Raw genomic sequence first — 20022 nt, forward strand, 5'->3', positions numbered from 1 at the left:
AGTGGCCATCATCACATCCCACAGCAACAATTTTGTAAGTTGAGAAGGTGTTGTGTACTTCCACTTGGCAGGAAGTTCAGGGCAGACAGTAACTTCACTGAATGGCCAAGTTCTAATACTACAAGAGAGGAGAAAAATCTCTCTCTATTTGGTTATGAATCTCTCTATTTGGTTATGAATAGATAAACCTTCATCACTCATCCTCTTAATTGTCCTTTTTCTCAACTAAGAAGCCTCAAAAGCATCATCCTTTCCTTGTTAGGAAAACACTCCACCCCCTTGATCATTCTAGTAGTTCTTTTCTGTATATTTTCCCACCTCAGATGATGAGAAGATGACTAGAGAAAGACTATGAATCCTCACGACAGCTGAGTATCAACAGAGAAGGCCTTCAGTCACTGATCCAACTCCCATACAAGACATGTTCTAGACAAGGGATGGCCAACCTATATTTGGTAAAAGGGATTCTATTTCCCAGACAATGGTTTGAGGACTGCAAAAGCTTGGCCCCTTCATGGGTCTGACTATATAAAGGCAGCACAGGCAAGCAGTGAAGGGCTTCTCTGTTACTTGCACGTGCTACATGGGAAACCAAAGAAGGAAGAGTTTGATATTATACCACCCCAACACACAGACTTTTTAACTAGAACCTAATTTTCCTTGCAGGTGAAGCCGATGTCTGTGTTACAAGGTGACCTGCCACTCGTAGCTCCATAGAGAGTTGGGAATTCTCTCTGGTAAGAGAGACCCTTCTATTACAGCAGAGTGCACAGAGGCAAAACACAGCGGAGTCTGACCAGGCATGTGTGTCTGCTAAGAACCAAAGGAAACTTGGAGCCAGTTCATAGTTTCAAATCAATATGAGGAGTCTTTATTGGAGAGCTCCATTCTAGATAGGAAAGTGGAGAGACAGAATCTCTAAGCTAGCTAGCTAGCTGGATGAAGACAGATGCTGTCTGCATCTCTGTACACACATGGTGCAGAGAGAGGCAAGCACGTGTGTTAGGGGGAAGAAAGGAGGAAGAAAGGGAGGGAGGCAGGAAGGAAAGAAGTCCCTGAGCGTAGCAATCTGCATATCAAAGGGATAGTGTCAGAGCAGTAGAGAGGAGGAATGACCAATGTCTTGACCCCTCTAGCCCCCTGACTCACTAGTCTGTCCCCCTCTGTCATTGAGGCATGAGACAGTGCAGAGTCCTTCACTTCCAACATAGAGGAGGGTTTGGGATAATTCCATGGGGCCTCCAGCTGGTCATCCTAGCCCTTAAGCAGGGTTTCCAAGGTGTGGGTCCCCAGGGGTTGTTGGAGTACAACTCCAGTGGGGGATGATGGGAGCTGTAGTCCAACAACATACAGGGAGTTTAAGAACCCATGAAGCAATCAATCGGCAGTTAGAAAAGAAGAAGTTGTGTGGAGGCTTTGAGGCAAAACTACATATTTTTCAAGAGCAGCCCTACATCATCTTCTCAACTCATCCCCAGACGTGCAAAATAACACGGGAAGAAACATGCTTGCACTCAGAATTTGCCTGCCTCTGCTGCATTTTATTGGCTGCAGCAGAGCAAGGAAACCCATGGCATGATGACATCATGTCATAACTCCTCCTTTAGCATACTGGACGGAGGAGATACGATGAAACAGAGATGTGGGGTTGCTCTTTTCAGCAGGACTCCTGCACCCCTAGTAGTATGTAGTGCTGTTCCCTCTCAGTCTAAACAAACTTGAGAAGATAACTCCAGATTTTAGGCCTTATAAACTTCCTAGTTGATTCTGGGCAATCTGATGAGGTGGTTAGGCCTCGTATCAACTAGCTCTGCTTTCAACTGCCAGATGAACAAAACCACTTCCCACCCCTTCCTTTTTTTGCTCCCGCCACTACTAATATTCCATATATTGAAGTTAATACACTGTCTACCCAGCTACATTCTTGGTACATTCCTGTTGTAAGCACTGTGGATTTGCTGCACTTTATGAAAAAATGAAAAGAATGTTTTAAATGAAATTAATTCTTAGGAACCCAACGTTCACTTAAACACCAGATCAGCCAGGGAAAGCTTTTCTATTATGCCGCAGAAAATGGAAGGGAGAGGAGAAAGGGACAACTTTGGAATACAAGATTTATACGCATACATGCACACACTCACAGTATGGTTCAATATCTAACCAGGGAAGGGGTCTTCTACGGAATGTTAAATTTACACCAGCTGAGGCAATTCATAGGGTTGTTTTTTTCAGTTTCCTTCTCAGTCCTGCAACCTTTAAATGTAGTTTACATATTTTTATTCTATGAGCAGACTAAATGCATACAACCCAGATTCAACTGGCTACAGCAAACACAAGATGTCGATATGTGCTTATTGCAGTGGGCTCTGTGGATTTTCTCACCCGGCTCCAAGTATACATACTGGCAATTCGTGCTTAATATAGCAAGAAATGTTGCTTATCTCATCAAAACATTTGACCTCTCTCAAAATCTCTTGGATGTTTCTTCCAAGCAGGCTCTTCGAACTTGCCTTGAAAAAATAAATTACAAAACTGGAATGATTCATTACAGATTGCAATGAAATCAGATAATGAGGATCACCCAGAAGCTATCTAGAGAAAAGCTACTGGCCACCAGCTTGATCAGCTTCTCCAAACAAGGAAGATAATCAACTTATCAGAACCCAAGTATTTCTTTAGAAGTCTAACTGTCACCTCCTTCAAGGAGGCCAGGGACACCCACTCCCTTAATGAAGCATTTATCACTTCTTGGATCTAACCAGAAACTCTCCCCACAGCAACACAATACAAGCCAAGAAGTGTAAGAAGCAAGCAAAGAACTCAGTAGGCTGTGTCTCTCCAAACACCCTCAGAAGAGAAATCACATTACTATGTGCTCCCTGGTAGGATGTAGCAATTGTACTGCATTCTAAGTGATAACCAAGTTGGACCTGATTCAAGCAGCTTTATTCTAAAAGTGCTTGGTAAATAAGTCATGGCAACCAGTGGGGGGCTCTTGCTGGTCTTCTAAGGGACCCATACAGAGCAGAGTCCCCACCATCCTCAACAGTTCTGCTAGATACTATTGCAAGGACAAGACGCAGTAAGAGAAAAGCATCCCTTCATCGTCACCATCTCTGCCACAGATTATGCTCTAAAATGAGCTTGAGCCAGACGATGATCAGACCCAGTTCAAAGTTTCTCCATTTGCACTGCAACCATCATCCTTGTTGCTTCTTTGTCCTGAGCTATTTGGTGTACCAAGGACCCAATCCGACAGTATTCAGAGGGAAAGGGCACTGAGGAGAAATTGCATCCTCCATATGGGTCATTAGATACACACACAGAAAGTCAGAGTAAGAGTCAGGATTGTCTTATGGACAAGGCTCACGCCTCAGGGCAAAGCCTAGGCTAAACAGAAACGGTACCCGGCAGAGGGAAGAATAAAAGCATTGCAGTCATCAGCAGCTGCAGGAAGTTCCCACTTTCTTTCCATTTCGGTATACAACAATCTTCCCACTTTGAATTTCAAGAACATTTTGCAATTGAGGTTTTCTCCTAGCTCTATAAATTAAAAGTGCAATCCCACACTCTGCTTTTTTCTTTTTTCTTTTTTTACACACAAAGAATTTACAACAAATTACAAAGCTTCTAAACTGTTATGCAAAACAGTAAAGTAGTAACAAGACAGCTGCCTTCGGGAACACTTGTTCGGCAATCAATGTTCTATCAGTCTTTATGGTTTAACTATAGGCCATTACAACTTGAAGAATTGACACATACAGCAAAACATTATGTAAGCATGCCGTAAGTGGCACAAGATTTTTATGACCAATTTTATTTTTTTATTTTTTTATCTAACATATGTTTATACCAGCCAAAACTTACGTCTCTGGGTGGTTCACAACCAGATAAAAACAAAGATAAAATGTTAGTTAAAACAAAAACAAAAAACTTAAAACAGCAATTTAAAAACAATTTTAAAAAACAATATTCTAAAAAACATTAAAACAATTAAAACAATATCAGTTAAAAGCCTGGCTGAACAGATGTGTCTTTAAAGGCTTTTTAAAAATTGTCAGAGATGGGGAGGCTCTTTGGGAGCGAATTCCAAAGCCTCGGGACACCCACCATTTAAATAACTCAGAACAAATCTTGAATAAAATCAGAACACGCAACAATTTATAAAATATTGATAAATGCAAGCTATACAAATGTATATACAAATCCTCAATGTCAAACAAGAGGATGTTAAACTGGTTCTGACCACTGGAGGAAAACAAATGTAACTTAAGACTTGACTTAATACCAGTAACGACAGAATATACCACCGGGTTGTTAACACTGGAAAACCAGCCCATTACTTGGGTCAAATTTCACTCTGGTTTTTGCTGCTGCTACTCTGTAGTTCTACCCATTATCTTCTAGCAGACTTAAATTTTCTCAACAATTGTCAAAGCTTCAGTTTGTTAATAATGGATATATTAAAGGAGATTTTCCCAACTTTCTCATATAATAGACAATGAATCCAGTAAATAATGAGAAAGGGAATGTGCCGAATCGTGATCTGGCTGCCGAATTGCGAGATACACCCCTTTGAAACCAAAGGTTTACACAGCCCCATTGAAGCAGCAGAGAGCAGGTCCATACCTACTCCTACTCCGCTCACCACCATTGCCATTATCCTGGCACTCCTCCTAGCTATGCCTGCATGCCCATGGGGCATCTGGAAGCACTGTTAATTAATATTGTCTGGAGACATGGAGGTAAAGTTCTAAATAAAGTAGTTTATTGTTATAAATCTGACAGGCTAGCCAGATGGAATGTAAAACAGGCTGAGGCAGAAGTAGAATAGTAAAGTCTTATAGGAAGAAATTCTCCAAACCAGGTTCAGTTCGAATCAAATTCAATCAATCTAACAGAGTCCAAATCACAGTCTACAGGCAAGGTCAACACAGTCCAGGGTCCAAACACAGTCAAGGCAATACACGAACACAGCCAATTAGCTCACAGGAAATTGATGTTGCTATCAGCAGGGTAGCTGTGGTGCAGTCATCTTAAATAGGCTGACCCCCGGTGCTGTTAATCGAGAGATCCTGAGTCAGCAGCTTTGCCTGTTCTATGCATGTGGTTCCTTAACTCTTGCTGTCTCTTGGATCAATGCCTCCTCACAGCTGAGACTGGTCACGCCTCCTCCACAAGAGCTGCCTCACCCGGCTCTAACTCATTTTCAACTCCACGTGCTTTGGACACACTCTCCTTTGCAACTTCTCGTCCTTGCCTTCCCTCCTCTGCTCCATCCCCTCCTCCAGCTCCTCCTCGGAGTCTTCCATCATGCCCATGACACTTATTTAGGAAATCCACCAGGGAGATAAAGGCCTACATGCATTGCTGCTAGCTACAGACAGGAAGAGGTAAGGAAGAAGGAGGAAGTCTCTCTCTCCAGGTGAGGGAATGAAACCCGAGACTATCCGTTTAACAAAAGGGGAAACGTAGACCGAGAGGGAATGCCCTTACTGGCTGTCTCTACCCTTAATGTCCCCTAGTGGTCAATAAGGAGTCAATGCCTCCTTATTGCATCTCCCACATGTTAAACTGGGAATCTAAGAACCTACATTCCTCTGCACTGTGTGGCAGCCAGGTGAACTATACCAGCCTTGCCAAGGCATGGAGTTTTTGGGCCCTAGACCCATGCAACTGTTCATTGGATCCTTCCAGGAAAAGGGGATATAAAGGCTTACTATCTGCTCTCAGGCTTTGACCCAGTTTCAAGGTTTCCTTGTTTCAGGTGTGTTGGATTTTTCAATTCTGGTTCCGGTTCCTGCTTGGCTTGATTGACAAAGGGTATTGTCTCCGGCTTTCCATTTGTCTTCTGTTCCTGGTTCCTCTGCTCAGTTGGCTTTAGTGTTGACTCCCTGCTTGTTTCCTGACCCAGTCGATGGTCTATTCCCTCACTCCTGGTTCTCTGCTTGGCCCTCCCAATCCCAACATCAGGACCCAACCTACATCTAGTGGCTGCCCACAACCCAGTGCTGACATCACAGCACTTTCGCCTTCTCTTTCCTTCCTTACATAGGACATTGACTAAACCAAGGCTAACAAGATGCTCACAGGAAGCAGAACAAGAGTTTGGAAGATAACGGTGCCATCTGGTGGCATATGCCATAAAATGTGACTTACATTATGTCAGTTTAAAAATAAAACTTATCTCCCACAGGCAGGCCAGAGTTCAGGCTTTACTTTACTACACTGTGAAATTAAATTTGCTGAGTATAGTGGGTTAAGACATGAATTTAGTGTCCAGACATGGACAAGTGGCTACTAGGGTTTTAAACAGAGTTGCCTGAATACAAGCTATGACAAGTTACAACAATTCAATGACTTCCATTTAGTTTTCAGACCCAACTTAGGAACATATGAACACAGGAAGCAGCCATATACTAAGTCAGACCATAGGTCCATCTAGCTCAATATTGTCTTCACAGACTGGCAGCGGCTTCTCCAAGGTTGCAGGCAGGAATCTCTCTCAGCCGCATCCTGGAGAAGCCAGGGAGGGAACTGGAAAGCTTCTGCTCTTCCCAGAGCAGCTCCACCCCTTAAGGGGGAATATCTTACAGTGCTCACACATCAAGTCTACCATTCATATGCAACCAGGGCAGTCCCTACTTAGCTAAGGGGGCAAGCCATGTTTGCTACCACAAGACCAGCTCTCCTCTCCAATTTAAAGTCCTGGTCTTGATTTTAAATGCCTAAACCAAGATGACTCTAGAACAACTACTTTTGGAGAGCAAAGCAGTGGTAAAGAACATTATTAGGGCAGGAAAGATTTTACTATACATTAGAGAAGTAAGGCAATTAATGTTGTTAGTTTATTTGCCTTGTTAATGAAGCCTGATTGACATTTTCAAACTTATTCTGAAAATGGACCAGATTCCCCTTGAAAAATTCTATCTTTTTGGATTAGGGCAAACCCTGCTTTCCAGGCTGGTTTCCTCTTCCTGTCCAAGAACATGTGGCAGGAAAAACAGGGGTAGAACCAGTAACAGGACAGCTGAATTTTGTAAAGGAGATGACTCTGCACCCCTCTCTATACATGGTCTCACCCAGCCCTGTTTCTGGTCTGGAAGGAAGAGAAGGGGTTGGCCTGGCTCGTGGGAGGCTGGAGGAGTCTCCTACCTGGCTGCACTGGCTTCTGATGATTGTTCTCGGAGAGAGGAGTGGGTAAATGAGGCTTATTTAAACAACGGAGGCCTTTTTAAAATAATTAATTCAAGCTATAGGACTGGCCTGCTCAACTCCTCCCCCCCGTGCCAGCTGTTTTTGGACTACAACTCCCATAATCCCCAGCCACAGTGGCCAATAGCCAGGGATTGTTTTATTTATTTATTATTATTATTTACTTTTTATATCCCGCTCTTCCTCCAAGGAGCCCAGAGCAGTGTACTACATACTTAAGTTTCTCCTCACAACAACCCTGTGAAGTAGGTTAGGCTGAGAGAGACGTGACTGGCCCAGAGTCACCTAGCAAGTCTCGTGGCTGAATGGGGAGTTGTAGGCCAACATCTGCAGGAGGGCCGAAGTTGAGCAGCCCTGCCATAATATACTGTGCATTGTCCAACATTTTATTTATTTATTTATTTATTTTACATTTATAAGCCGCCCCATCCAGAAGCTCTGGGTGGTGTACAACAACTTTTTTAAAAGTCATAAAACCCACTCAAAAAACCCACTCAAACACAATGCTAAAGACAATATAGAAACAATTCAAAAATGATTAAAACCATTTAAAACCAATTAAAATACTTTTTGAAAACAACAACACTTTATTTTGCTGTAAAGTTCCAGGCTGTTGGAAAGAAAAGTGAAAGGGGGTATCAGGCAATATGCCCGCTACCCCTTGGATTTATCCCTGGCCTGAACAGTCTGGGTCCAGGATATCTTAAGGACCACCTGTTTTCATATGAGTGGACCTGGATGTTAAGATCTTCATAGGCCCTTCTCCACGTGCTTGCACAGTCTTCACTATGATAGTGATGCTTTCTCCATAGTGATTTCAAAGTTATTAAACCCAGTCGCTTTGTCCACTTCACTCCTTCCTCAAAGTCCCTTCGAAGGCCAAGGTGATCCTTCTCCAGAGAGCTTCTGGAATATCCCAATTGCTTTTTTATGACAACTCCTTGTCAAACATTTTTGCTGTTGGATTTTATTGCTTTTACTCACCCACAGTTTGAAGTTGCCTTTTAGACTTACAAGCTACCCTGGAGGGTTTTTTCTTTTTTAAATGAAAAAATAAAATAAAATAAAGAGACAATCTATACAGTGTTTAATAAAAATTGGACCAGGCAGGCCAATCTGAAGTTTCACTGGCACTTCCCTACCCACTGCCCCCATAAAATATTTAGTCTATACTGATTCTCACCATGTAGAAATCATCTCAACAGTGTCCAATATGCAGTAAAGTAAAGTTGTGCCGTCGAATCCTGGCAACAACAGAGACCTGTGGTTGCCTTTGGTAGAATACAGGAGGGCTTTACCATTGCTATCTCCCGCACAGTATGCAATGATCCCTTTCAACATCTTCCTGTATCACTGCTGCCCAATATAGGTGTTTCTCATAGTCTGAGAAACACCCCAATTTCCCATAGTCTGGGAAACATACCAGCTGGGAATCGAACGAGCAACCTCTTGCTTCCTAGGCAAATTACTTCTTCACTGCACCATTATGCAGTAGTTGCTTTTAATTGAAAATACACTTGAAACCTGCTTGTGTTGACAATTTGTGCAACTTGGGGGTACCAAAACACTTGCACACCACCCAGAAAGCTAAACTTGGATGGGTACCTACCACACACAGCTCAAGACACCCCAATTCCTAGAAAAATCTGAAACCTGGAACTTCTGATAACAATTAGGAACACATACACATGTATGCATGCATATTGCAGTCTTCATTGACCAATATAATTGCAATCCTTTCCTGGGCTCCCCACCCCCCACCCCCACAGGGGGAGGGGCAGTTCAGATCAATATTTGCCACATTTCAAGGAAAGGGGGCTTAGTACAGCATGTTGCGGGGGGGGGCAGTTGTCAGGGAAAGGTTTGGGACTTCACTCCCACATGCCGTTTCTTCACTGAAAATTGAGCTCTGTTCCACCTCTGTCTGTTGCTGAATGCCTTGTCTGACCCTCTGGCCATCCATTGTGCATCTGTGAGAGCCGGATGTGCACCGACATGCAAGTGACCCCACCACAGACATACACATTCTACACTGTTGATGGGCACAACTGTAAGATTTTCCCCTCTGCTTGCACGTAGAAAGTCCCAGGTTCACTCTCTGGCTGCATTGCCAGGTAGGGCTGGGATTCAGGCTCCTGCCTGAAGTCTTGGAGGGTCACTGCTGGTCAGATGGGCCAAGAGCCTGACTTGGTATAAGGCAACTTTCTATGTTCCTACAAGTGCACCGTTAATGCTTGAACCATGACAATAGTCCCGTGGGCATGGGGTGGTAGTTGCAGAGTTACACAGCCCATCCCTACCTGACCTCCCCTCCTACCTGTGGGAGAAAATAGCACATATATGAATTAACTTGTCTAAAGCTGCAGCCTTCTGCACGCTTACTTAGGACTAACTCCTATTGAATTTGGCAGGACTTTGTTTATATTTCTATGCTTTTCTAAAAAGACAGCTGACATTAAAAACAGTACACAAAACCAAGAAATCCAACACAACAAAAGCACCAGGGTAAAATAAAAAACTAATATAAAACCAGCACCAAAAGATGAAATACAATTAAAAGTCAGCCAAAATATGAAGAGTTGGAGTTAAGGGCCCATTTTTAATTGTTTGTTTGACATATTTTTATACCTCCCAAAATTTACATCTCTGGGCAGTTTACAACAAAATAAAAAAGTAAAACATTAATTAAAAACAAACAAAACAAGAAATTTAAAACACAACAATTTAAAATTTAGAACAATATTCTAGAAACATTAAAACAATCAAAACAATATCAGTTAAAAGCCTGGGTGAAGAGATGCGTCTTTAAAGACTTTTTAAAAGTTGTCAGAGATGGGGAGGCTCTTATTTCACTAGGGATCACATTCCAAAGCCTCAGGGCAGCAACAGAGAAGGCCCATCCCTGAGCAGCCACCAGACGAGCCGGTGTGTACCTCTCCTGATTATCTCAGTGGGCGGTGGGGTTTAATCAATCAGTTGCTTACATCTTCAGGAACACTGGCCTACTTCCAAACTAAGAGTTGTGCACAGGGAACACTTCCACAAGTGTGTGGAGGAGTGAAGCGATTTTCAGCTATCCACCCTTCCCTCTGAAACCACCTGTGCCTCCTAAGTATATGTCTCTGAGAATCCTGCAACCCTCAGGAACATATTTTTTTGAGGCACAGGTAGCTATAAAGGGAAGGGCAGATAGCGGAATGCTGGCCCTCCCCTCTGTGCGCGTCTGGAAGTGATCCCTGCTCACAACTCTCAATTCAGATATAGAGCATTATTACTACTGTAATAACTGATATCTTGGCTTACTAGCAAACACAAAAGAGATCACATACCATAAAATACAAGAAACAAACTGCTACACACAAAAAGCAAAATCTGCTACACACAGCAGCAATAAAAATTTAGAGGTTTTTTCCAACGATGATTACAACAACAGCAGTATTACAAATAAGCCAAAGATAGCCAAAGGCCTTTTGAGAAAGCCAAGTTTTCAGCTTGTGCCTAAAAGAGAGCACTGCTGGAGTCTGATGCCTTCTTAGAGAGGGTGTTCTGCAACACCAGAACTACCAAGGAGGCCCTACTCGTGGTAGCTTTCACATGCATTCAACAGTGGCACGCAACCCAGAGCAAAACCTCAGTGCTGCAGCATCTACAAAATGGAAGAAGGTGGCCTTTAAGGTACCAATTTCCCAAACCATGTAGAGCTTCAAAGGTAAAAACCAGCACCTTTAATTGAGCCTGGGAAACAGGCAAGCCACCAGTAGAGATCCAATAAAATTGTAGTGATGTGCTCCACATAGGATCAGGCAGTTATCTGAGTATTTATCTGCATATTAATCCACCACATGTATTCTATTCAATAAGGCTATTCACACAAGCGTGCAAAACCAGGCTAAGGAAGCCCATCCTGGTTTTGCATGCTCATGTGAACCACTGGGATTGCACACAAGCCTGATGGATGCATGGCAGCAAACCCACCCAAGTAACCTCCTGCTAAAATCAGGTTAAGGGAGTGAGCACACCGTGCAAGTGCGCAGTGCATTGCTGCTGGGATCTCACCCCCAAGTGTGCTGGCCGCAGTTGCAGGATTAAAAAAATGAATTTAAGAGAGCGAGCACTGGGAAGAGAGCTGGTCTTGTGGTAGCAAGCATGACTTGTCCCCTTAAGCTAAGCAGGATCCACCCTGGTTGCATACAAAAGGGAGACTAGAAGTGTGAGTGCTGTAAGATATTCCCCTTAGGGGATAGAGCCGCTCTGGGAAGAGCATCTAGGTGCCAAGTTCCCTCCCTGGCATCTCCAAGATAAGGCTGAGAGAGATTCCTGCCTGCAACCTTGGAGAAGCCGCTGCCAGTCTGTGTGTAGACAATACTGAGCGAGATGGACCTATGGTCTGACTCAGTATATGGCAGCTTCCTATGTTCCTATGGATATTACATCTCCATCTCTCTGGATGTGCCCCTAAACTGCCAGAGTAGCCATCACCTTATCACACCAAGCACTTGACACAAAACGAAGGGCAGAAAAATACTTCATTAGTTTTTATCTTTTCAAGGCTGGCTGTAGATACCCAACATGGATCATGTACAGGGCACAGGTTGATGCCGGGGGTGGGGCGGCCTGGGGGTCTGAGAACTACATTGGTGTGCATTGCATTCCTCAGGAGGGGCATTCAAAATGCTCACAAAAGACTATGCTGAAAGATCAGAGACAAACAGCTGCTGAGGTTCTCTCCCTACAGTCTGGAAGTTTCCCAAAAGGGTGTATTTATTTATATGCATGTGTGTGTTGCATGTGGGAGGAGGGGAACTTCACGATCAGACTTGCTGTCCTGAAGCAATGCCCAAAGAAAAAGAGGCAAGAGAACACCTAGAGTTCAAAAGGTATCACTAAACGTTTAGAACTTTTCGAGAAAAACACTGCCCCAATCAGCCACCACATCAGCATCCTTTCACATGAATGGAACATATGAATCACTGTCAAGGATTGCAGGGCATTCAAGTACAGAGAGAAAAACTGAATTCCTGAAAAAACTGAAACAGTCTAGTGCATAAGACAGACAGGGCAGGAAACAATTCACAATATTCTGGTTTTGTTTTAAAGGAATTGGGGGCAGGCAAGCAGGAGAGGGAGCGAGCGAGTGAGAGAGAAACAGTAGCTATATCTTTTTTTGCTAAAAGAAAAAAACAGACTGGGACATTCTGCTCAGCCAGAACCTGTGCGACACGGAACGGGGCTTTTCCTTCCGTCTACTTTAAAAATGTGACAAATTCCATACTTAAAGCATCACATTTCTTTTCCGAAAAACTCCTCTCAGTTCTCGGAATGCAAGCTCTATAGCACTTTATTTAACAAAAAGAGAGAGAGAGAGAGAGAGTTTATTTCACCAGCCTTCCCGGGCAAATATTTTTCTCAGGGATGGAATGCAAGAAACAGGGCTGGGCAAAGTAAAGGCCCACAGGCCACAGTGTCTGAAAGTAGGAGGCAGTTGGAAACCAGGGCAACATCTAGCGCAGGGGTCAGCAACGAGTGGTCTATGAGCTAAACCCAACTCTTCGAGGGGAGCCATCTGCCCCCCTCCCACCCGCCCAACGCCAAGCACAAGCCTAAAAGAGGAGTGCAGAAAAGCACAGTCTGTGGCAGCAGGCTACAAAAGCACAGCCAGAGAAGCTGAGAAGTACCAGCACTCCATTGCTGCGCATTCCCCCTCCACTACACCCCTAACCTTGGAGGTGGAGTGGAAGCCATGGCTTTCCAGGCCCTACCCCTCCTCAGAGTAGCCCTTCAAGCCTTCCCAAATAACTCCATGGACTGTGGGAAAGAGGGGCTCCACCTTTCAGAGGGCCAAGCTCAGAGGTCGATCATGTGGGGAGTGGGACTGAAACTCAGCGGTGCGGCATCTGCGTTGCGTGCAGAAGGAGCCAGGTTCAATCCCTGGCAGCATCTCCAGGTAGCAGGGATGTGCAGAACTGGTTCAACCAGTTTGAATTCGAACCAAACCCCACAAAAGGGGAGCTGGCCAGAGTTCCAACCGAACCTGCCCCAGTTTTAATAGAACCGGTTCGGAGATTTGAGGGATATGCTTGCAAAGGGGAATCTGGTGAGGATTCCCCTTTACAAGTCAAGGGAGGAACCCTGCCTTTAAAATACTTCTAATGGGCAGGGGGGGCAGTGAGAGGGCACTGTACCACGGCTGGCAGTGCAGCTCCTCCAAACTCCTGACTGGGTCTGGTGCTCCAGAGCTAGGGGTACGCAAAAACTACGATTCGAGTAACGGTTCAGTGCCACAGGGAGGGGAGCAGGGAGTGGGAGCTTAAAAAAAAAAGAGAGAGAGGAGAGTAGGTTCTTACCTGTTCTCCGCCACCCCATGAAACGTCCTGCTGGGGCAGCGCTCTGTCATCCACGAATGTGCAGACACCATTTGCATGATCAGCAACACCATGCTAGCCACACAAATAGTGCCAGTAAATGTGCGGGCACCATGTGCGTGCTGGTGCCATGCAGGAGTCCTTGGGCCAAGCGCTGTCCCAGCAGGAAGTTGCATGGGGTGACAGAGGGCAGGTAACGACCTGCTCCCCTCCCCTTGTCCGAACCTGTGCTCAAACCATGGTTCATGCACACCCCTATCCAGCATGGCCTGGTTCCAGCTTCCAGGCATGTGCAGAGGCTGGAACCAGGCCACGCTGAAGCGTCAGACCCAGTCCAAAGTTTGGAGGAGACGTGCTGCTGCCAGCAGTGATAAGGTGCCCTCTCACTGCCTCCCATTAGTATTTTAAAGGCAGGGTCCTCCCCTCTTTGCTTGTAAAGGGAAATCCTCACCAGATTCCCCTTTACAAGCATACCCCTCGAACCGAACGGAACCAATTCAACCCTCAGGCCGAACCAGGCCAGTTCAACTTGAACCAGCTCGCGATCCGGCAGTCTAGTTTGAATCTGGCTCGAATTCGAACCGAACTGCAGCTTCCTAAGTTCCTATAGTTTGTATGCAACAAGTCCCTGTGTCAACCTCTAGCATCTCCTGTTAAAAAGGATCTCAGATAAGGTGTTGGGGAATTCTTCTGCTCGAGACCCTGGAGAGCTGCTGCCAGATGGAGTAGATAGTAGCGGGCAAGATGGACCAATAAGGCAGCTTCATAGGCATTCAAACACAAAACTAGTCACTGACCAGATTGCAAGAACTTGAGCCAACATCTCCCATTCTGGCAGAGTTCACATCAAAAGGAGCTCAGTCATGCAGTTATCCGCTTTACACATGATCAACTGATCCCTGGCCATGTAAATACAACCACTGACAGCCAGGAACACAGCTGCTCGTTTGCCAGGTTGGATTTTTTGAATGGCTTATCAGCACTTGAGCCAGCTGCAAGTCCAGGCAATTAGAAGACAGTGACCCAAGCCAATCAAGGAGCTCTTCACTCTGTGTAGCATGACACCATCATTGTGTGGGAGAGTGGGAAAGAACACCAAGACCGTGTCTGGAACAGGCTTGTAGCCAGGAATTGCGGTGAGGAACTCCAAGCACCCACTAGGAAGTGGAAAGGCAATGCAGAGCCAGTCATGTCTCTCTTTCAGCCTAACATACCTCACAGGGTTGTTGTGAGGATAAACCACCATGGACACTGCTCAGATCTCCTTGGAGGAAAAGCAGGATATAAGTGTAAAAAAAAAAAAAATAAGCCTGATTATTAATAAGGTAGTTTTAAACCTCATAAAATTAAATTGTAGAAAATAAATGCTTAGTACTAGTACGTTACCCTCAGTGCCTTAATGTTCATTGGCTGAACGTTGGAAGTGGGATCCAGTCTCCTCCTTCGGAGCAACTGGACAGAATTCTACCAGTGCACCATTTCCCTTATACATTCAAAAGTAAGAGATGGAGACATTATTTGTGTGTTGTTTTAATTAATGCTGAAGATTGAAGGAAGGAGCCTGATATGTCAGGCCCAAAAGCTCTTCCCCCGCCCCACACCATGCCTCAGTTCTGGTCCGGAGGCCACTTCCCCACAAAAGTGCATCAGTCTCACAGTGCCAATGAGGGTAGGGAAGGGAGCATCAGAAAACATCCGTATTTGCATGATAACCACACAGGCTCTGTGGGTGGCTAGGAACCGAGGCTGAAAGGCACATTTTCTCCACCCAGGGAAGCTAGTAGGAACCAGTTAGGAGCTGGAGGCCAGGGAGCAGCAGCAGGCAGGCGAAACGGCTTGGCTGGATTTTTATGAGGCTGGGCCCATCCAGGGGTCTTGTGTTGCTTGCCAACAGGGGCACTGCTAGGTACTTAAAAGAACTGGGCCCAGTCCCACAAGCCCGTTTTGATAATTAGACTCAATCATGCACCCCCCAAAAAATAATTACATGTGTTTTTATTATAGCACTTATGTTCTTCACCCAACAGGCTTTACCACAAGTTTTCTGTGAGGCTTTACAGCCAACTTGAATTTGTCCCAAAAAAATGATGCAAAAAGTGGATTTTTTTTTTTTTACCCCAGATATGTCGAGCTGTACTCTAACACACAGTGAAAAACACGAATTGTGTGTGAAATGCTCCCCAATAGCTCGCAGGGACTTTGTGGTAAAGCTGCCTAATATGTGAACACAAAGCCTCCATTCCAGAGGAGATGCGGGCTAAAGGGCTTTGAAAGCCCTGTGTGGAAGACGCCCTCATGGAAGCAGCAGAGAGCGAAGTGAAGCCAGGATGTGCACAAACCTGTTCCGAGGCCTTTTTACTGGCCTCCGTGCACTCTCCCCCACCCTTAAAGTCCTACCCCCCCCCACCACCACCACCCCTTCGAGCCACCCCCACCCAGTTCTGTGCACATCCCTAGCCAGGAGATCTCTCCCGCTCCGTACAGGAGCCTCCAAGGCTGCACTTCCTTTCTGAAAGAGGTCATGGAGGATGGAGGTGGCTCGTGAGATTTGGGGCTCTGAGTATTCATTGGGTGCCTGTGCCCAATGGGTCGCCCCTTAATGACGCCCTTGCTTGCCAATCGCGGGGGTTGAAGTTGCACATCCCAGAGCACACACAACTGGAGCTAGGACACAGCTTTGGACTAGGAACTTATTCAGGAACTTTGGACTAGGAACTTATATCACTTATTCACTGTATTTATATCCCCATTTCTTCTTCTTCTAGCTAAGATTGCCTTCCAAAGCAGATTGCAACTGAAATCCACACAGTACAATATAATTATGTGCTTCTGGCCCCGGGCAGTTGGTAACCCTGCCCAGCTCCCAAGCTTTTCACTCCAGAGGGCGTGGAGTTCTACCACTCTGCAGATGCACCCAGAGGCTGGTTGGTGGTAGAGATGCCAACCCACAAAACAACCCTTCCACTGATCTGCAGTCTTCCCCTTTCAAGCCCCCAAACCTCTGGCAGCCGGGGAGGGCACCGAGCTGAGTTTCTTTCCCCTATAAACAATTTGGTAGCCCTAGCTATTTTTCAGTGGGAGGGGGGTGATATGGTTCTGGGTTCAAGTCCTAGTTTAGCCATTGTTATAATGGATGCCTCAGGAAGGTAAACAGCTCTCCCTCTGATACACGAACATTTCAAGTATAGAGACAAATGCTCACAAAAATGATTGTATGCCCCTCACTATGCAGCTATATGTATATATCCATAGCCTTCCTCACTGCAGGTTTTTCTTATGTGCAGTACAGAAGCTTCTCAAGTTAAGTATACGTATTCTTTTTCTTCCTGCTCTTCAGCAACAGGAGGCAGTTAATAATATCGCAGCCCACAAGCTAACGGGAGTTTCTCGCAGGCACATTCCATGTGGCACTGTTCTCAACATGGTTTTGCTATTGATGCTCCGAGAGTGCCAAGAACAGGGGGCTATCTGCCATGTAATGTAGCAAAAGGTCGTAACAGAGAAATATTTACTAGATTCCAAACTTTTCTGGTGTTGAGGCTGCAAGCTGAAAACTAAGAAGGCAAGGGAAATCCAACAATAAAAAAGGCACAGGGTTATAATTCTGGGGAACATTCTTAGAGATGTCATCAAACCCTTTTCCCTTCCCTGCACCAGGCCTCACAAGATATATCTGGTATCCAGGGCAAAGCAATGATTGTATTCCCCTTTGCCTCTCCTCTAGGCAGTGCTCATGTTTGGAACCTGTTTTTCAGTGCCAGGAAAAGTACAATCGGTGGCAAATATAAATTGCAGAGTACCTCTACACATGTGCAGAGGGTTTTCTTTACTGCATATGGTAAACACATGCATCCCAAGTGAGAGACCAGGGTTTCCTGGCACAAAGTTGTGGCTTCCCAGCAAGAGCGAAACACACAATCTCCCCCCTGTATCTCTACCTTTAGAAATTAGTCACTCTCTCTAAACTAGCTAGTGAAAATCATCACACCACTGACCATTTCAAAAAACCGAACATTTCAATTTTGAAATGATTTTGAGGAATGTCCTTTAAAAGTCAAGGCTTCTTGACAATTTTAAAGTAAATATTAAGTGCTCACTTAAATTATTTAAAAGCTGTTTTAAAAACAAAACAAACAGCACCCACAACTGGGAGTGTTGTAGACATGTTGAGCATTGCTTCTGGATATTAATTCAGAATTCACTCAATACGCTCAAATTAAAGAAGAATATTAATTGTGCTAGATGCTTGCATAATTTGTCAGTCCTGCTTAAAGGCAAACAAGGCAGGGAGATCTGTGCACCTACTGACCTCCACCCAAAGACCCTCTGCCCTCTCTATCGCCTTCCAGGTAAGAGTCCAGGTGAGAACTGGACTATCCATTGGCTACTGGGCTGGATTCCTGACTATCATGTATTCATCACATATATTTATTCTGCTTTTATTTCCCAGTCCCAAAGCAGATTGCAGTCAAACTGTATGCATGTAACATCATATAAAACTGCCCAGAGACGTAAGTTTGGGGCGGTATAAAAACAAGTCAAATAAATAAATAAAATAAATATATTTAATTTAAACAAAATTAACAATCCCTCATCCCTGCAAAACAACAATGATAATCTTCACTTCAATTTATCAGCTTCTGGTAAAATTCCAGGGCGCTTTCCAAATTAGCTGCTCAACAGCAGCAAAATGCTTCCGTTCAGGCAGATTGCATTTGAAATATAAACAGCAGGAGGAGCAGTCTCTAGGAAACTAACAACCCAAATAAACAGCAACTTTTTTACACCGCATACACAACATTATAGCACTATATTGCAGTGATTAAATTCGAAATAAGGCATCAGCAATGTGAACGGCACCCTGCTGTCAGCGTAGGGACTGAGGTGTGACAACTCAGGAAGCGTGGAAACACACTTAAGAGATCCACCGTGACCCCATTGCAGGGTGTAATCTGGAAACCACCCAGTCAGGGTTTTTAAAAACTCTCTTAAATAACGCTGTCAAACTTTGCCTTCGATTTCTTTAAAAGAAACAAATGGATGAGCTCTGGCAGATATCCCCGGGGAAGGAATTCCACATTTGGGGGGCCACTACTAAAAGAGCCCTGCCCCATACCCTGCTTTACTGTGGAATTTGCAGCAGGGCATCGCCACTCAATCTCAAAGTGTGGTGGGTATTGTACAGCAACTATGATGCAGCAGTTAAATGCAGAGGAGTCTTATCAGAAAAAAAAGCTGGCAATAGTGCTGAAATTTACAGTAGAAATTATCGATAATCTACATGGGAGAAGTGGGAAAATCCTTTACATTTCTCCCAAGAGTTGCACTATTTCACATTTGTCCAATACTGGAATTGGTTGCAACTGAGCAAGAATAAGCCGTGAATCTAAATAATCAAGGGCCAAAGCACAAGATTGGCTCTCCTTCAGAATGCATGCCAGGTCTATGACTGTGCACATTTTGTGCTGCTGTAGATTCAACTGTACAGTCTGACCCCAAGGGTGGTATTAAGAAGTACAGCTTAATTTGAGCCCTGGCTCACCCTGAAACTCTTTCAGAGCCACGACTCCGGTCCGGAATATGTGAAGTATTCGTTAAAGAAAAGAGGCCACTGGGCATGGGTAAAGTGTCTTTCCCTCACTGATGAAGAACTACAACCAAATGGAACACACTGCAATCAGGGATAAGAGCTCCAAGGACTGAGTGTATGGCTTGCTCCTGGCATAGCTCATTTTAGAAATTAAGCACTGGTTTTAAACTGCACTTATTCCTAGCCATGACTCTTAAGTAAATAGCATTGGTGAGACAGTAAAATCCAGTGAATCATGATAAATTAAGGCGGCCGTTACCATTCGCTGCAGTAGAAGACCATCATCTAAAGCCAGCAGTCTAGGTTGTCAAATTATGTTGTATTTTAGAGGGACAATCGTCCTTATTGCATGAAAACCACAGCTCCGCAGCACTCGGACAGGTCCATAAATCCACACCTTCACACAAAATACATCCATCTGAACTCCGGAGTCACATAAAACAAAGCCCTCTCCTACACCACGCAGTTAACTCTCCCAACTCTACACACACCCACAGAATGGATATTGCAAATTGAACTAAACAAGACAGACAACAATCTCTCACACACACACCCTGTCCAAAGAACAACCCCTGCATTGTGGCTTTGCAAAACTCTCTCTTCTGATTAATACAGCCCCATGTTGACCGTGCAACACTTGCCCTATATTTTTGGCAAGGATTTACTCCTTTCCACTATGAGGGAACCCAGACATCACATGCATGCGAGCATTCAGTACCTGTGAGATGCAGCAGGTAAGGCTAAGACTTTGGGACATGATCCAGCAGGAAGTTCTTAATCCCTCATTGCCATAGGGGTTGTGCAGGAGAACTTCACCATGAATTATGTCCCTTGTTTCTCAGTGTCACTTGTCAG

General features: G+C 44.7%; 1 protein-coding gene across 2 annotated transcripts in view; it reads right to left on the minus strand.

Annotated features, from left to right (window-relative positions):
* COL8A2 (collagen type VIII alpha 2 chain) overlaps positions 1–20022 on the minus strand; it is a 200312-nt gene that overhangs the window by 179015 nt on the left and 1275 nt on the right. The window lies entirely within an intron of this gene.

The sequence above is a fragment of the Hemicordylus capensis genome, chromosome 7 (assembly GCF_027244095.1).
Source record: "Hemicordylus capensis ecotype Gifberg chromosome 7, rHemCap1.1.pri, whole genome shotgun sequence".
NCBI lineage: Eukaryota > Metazoa > Chordata > Lepidosauria > Squamata > Cordylidae > Hemicordylus > Hemicordylus capensis.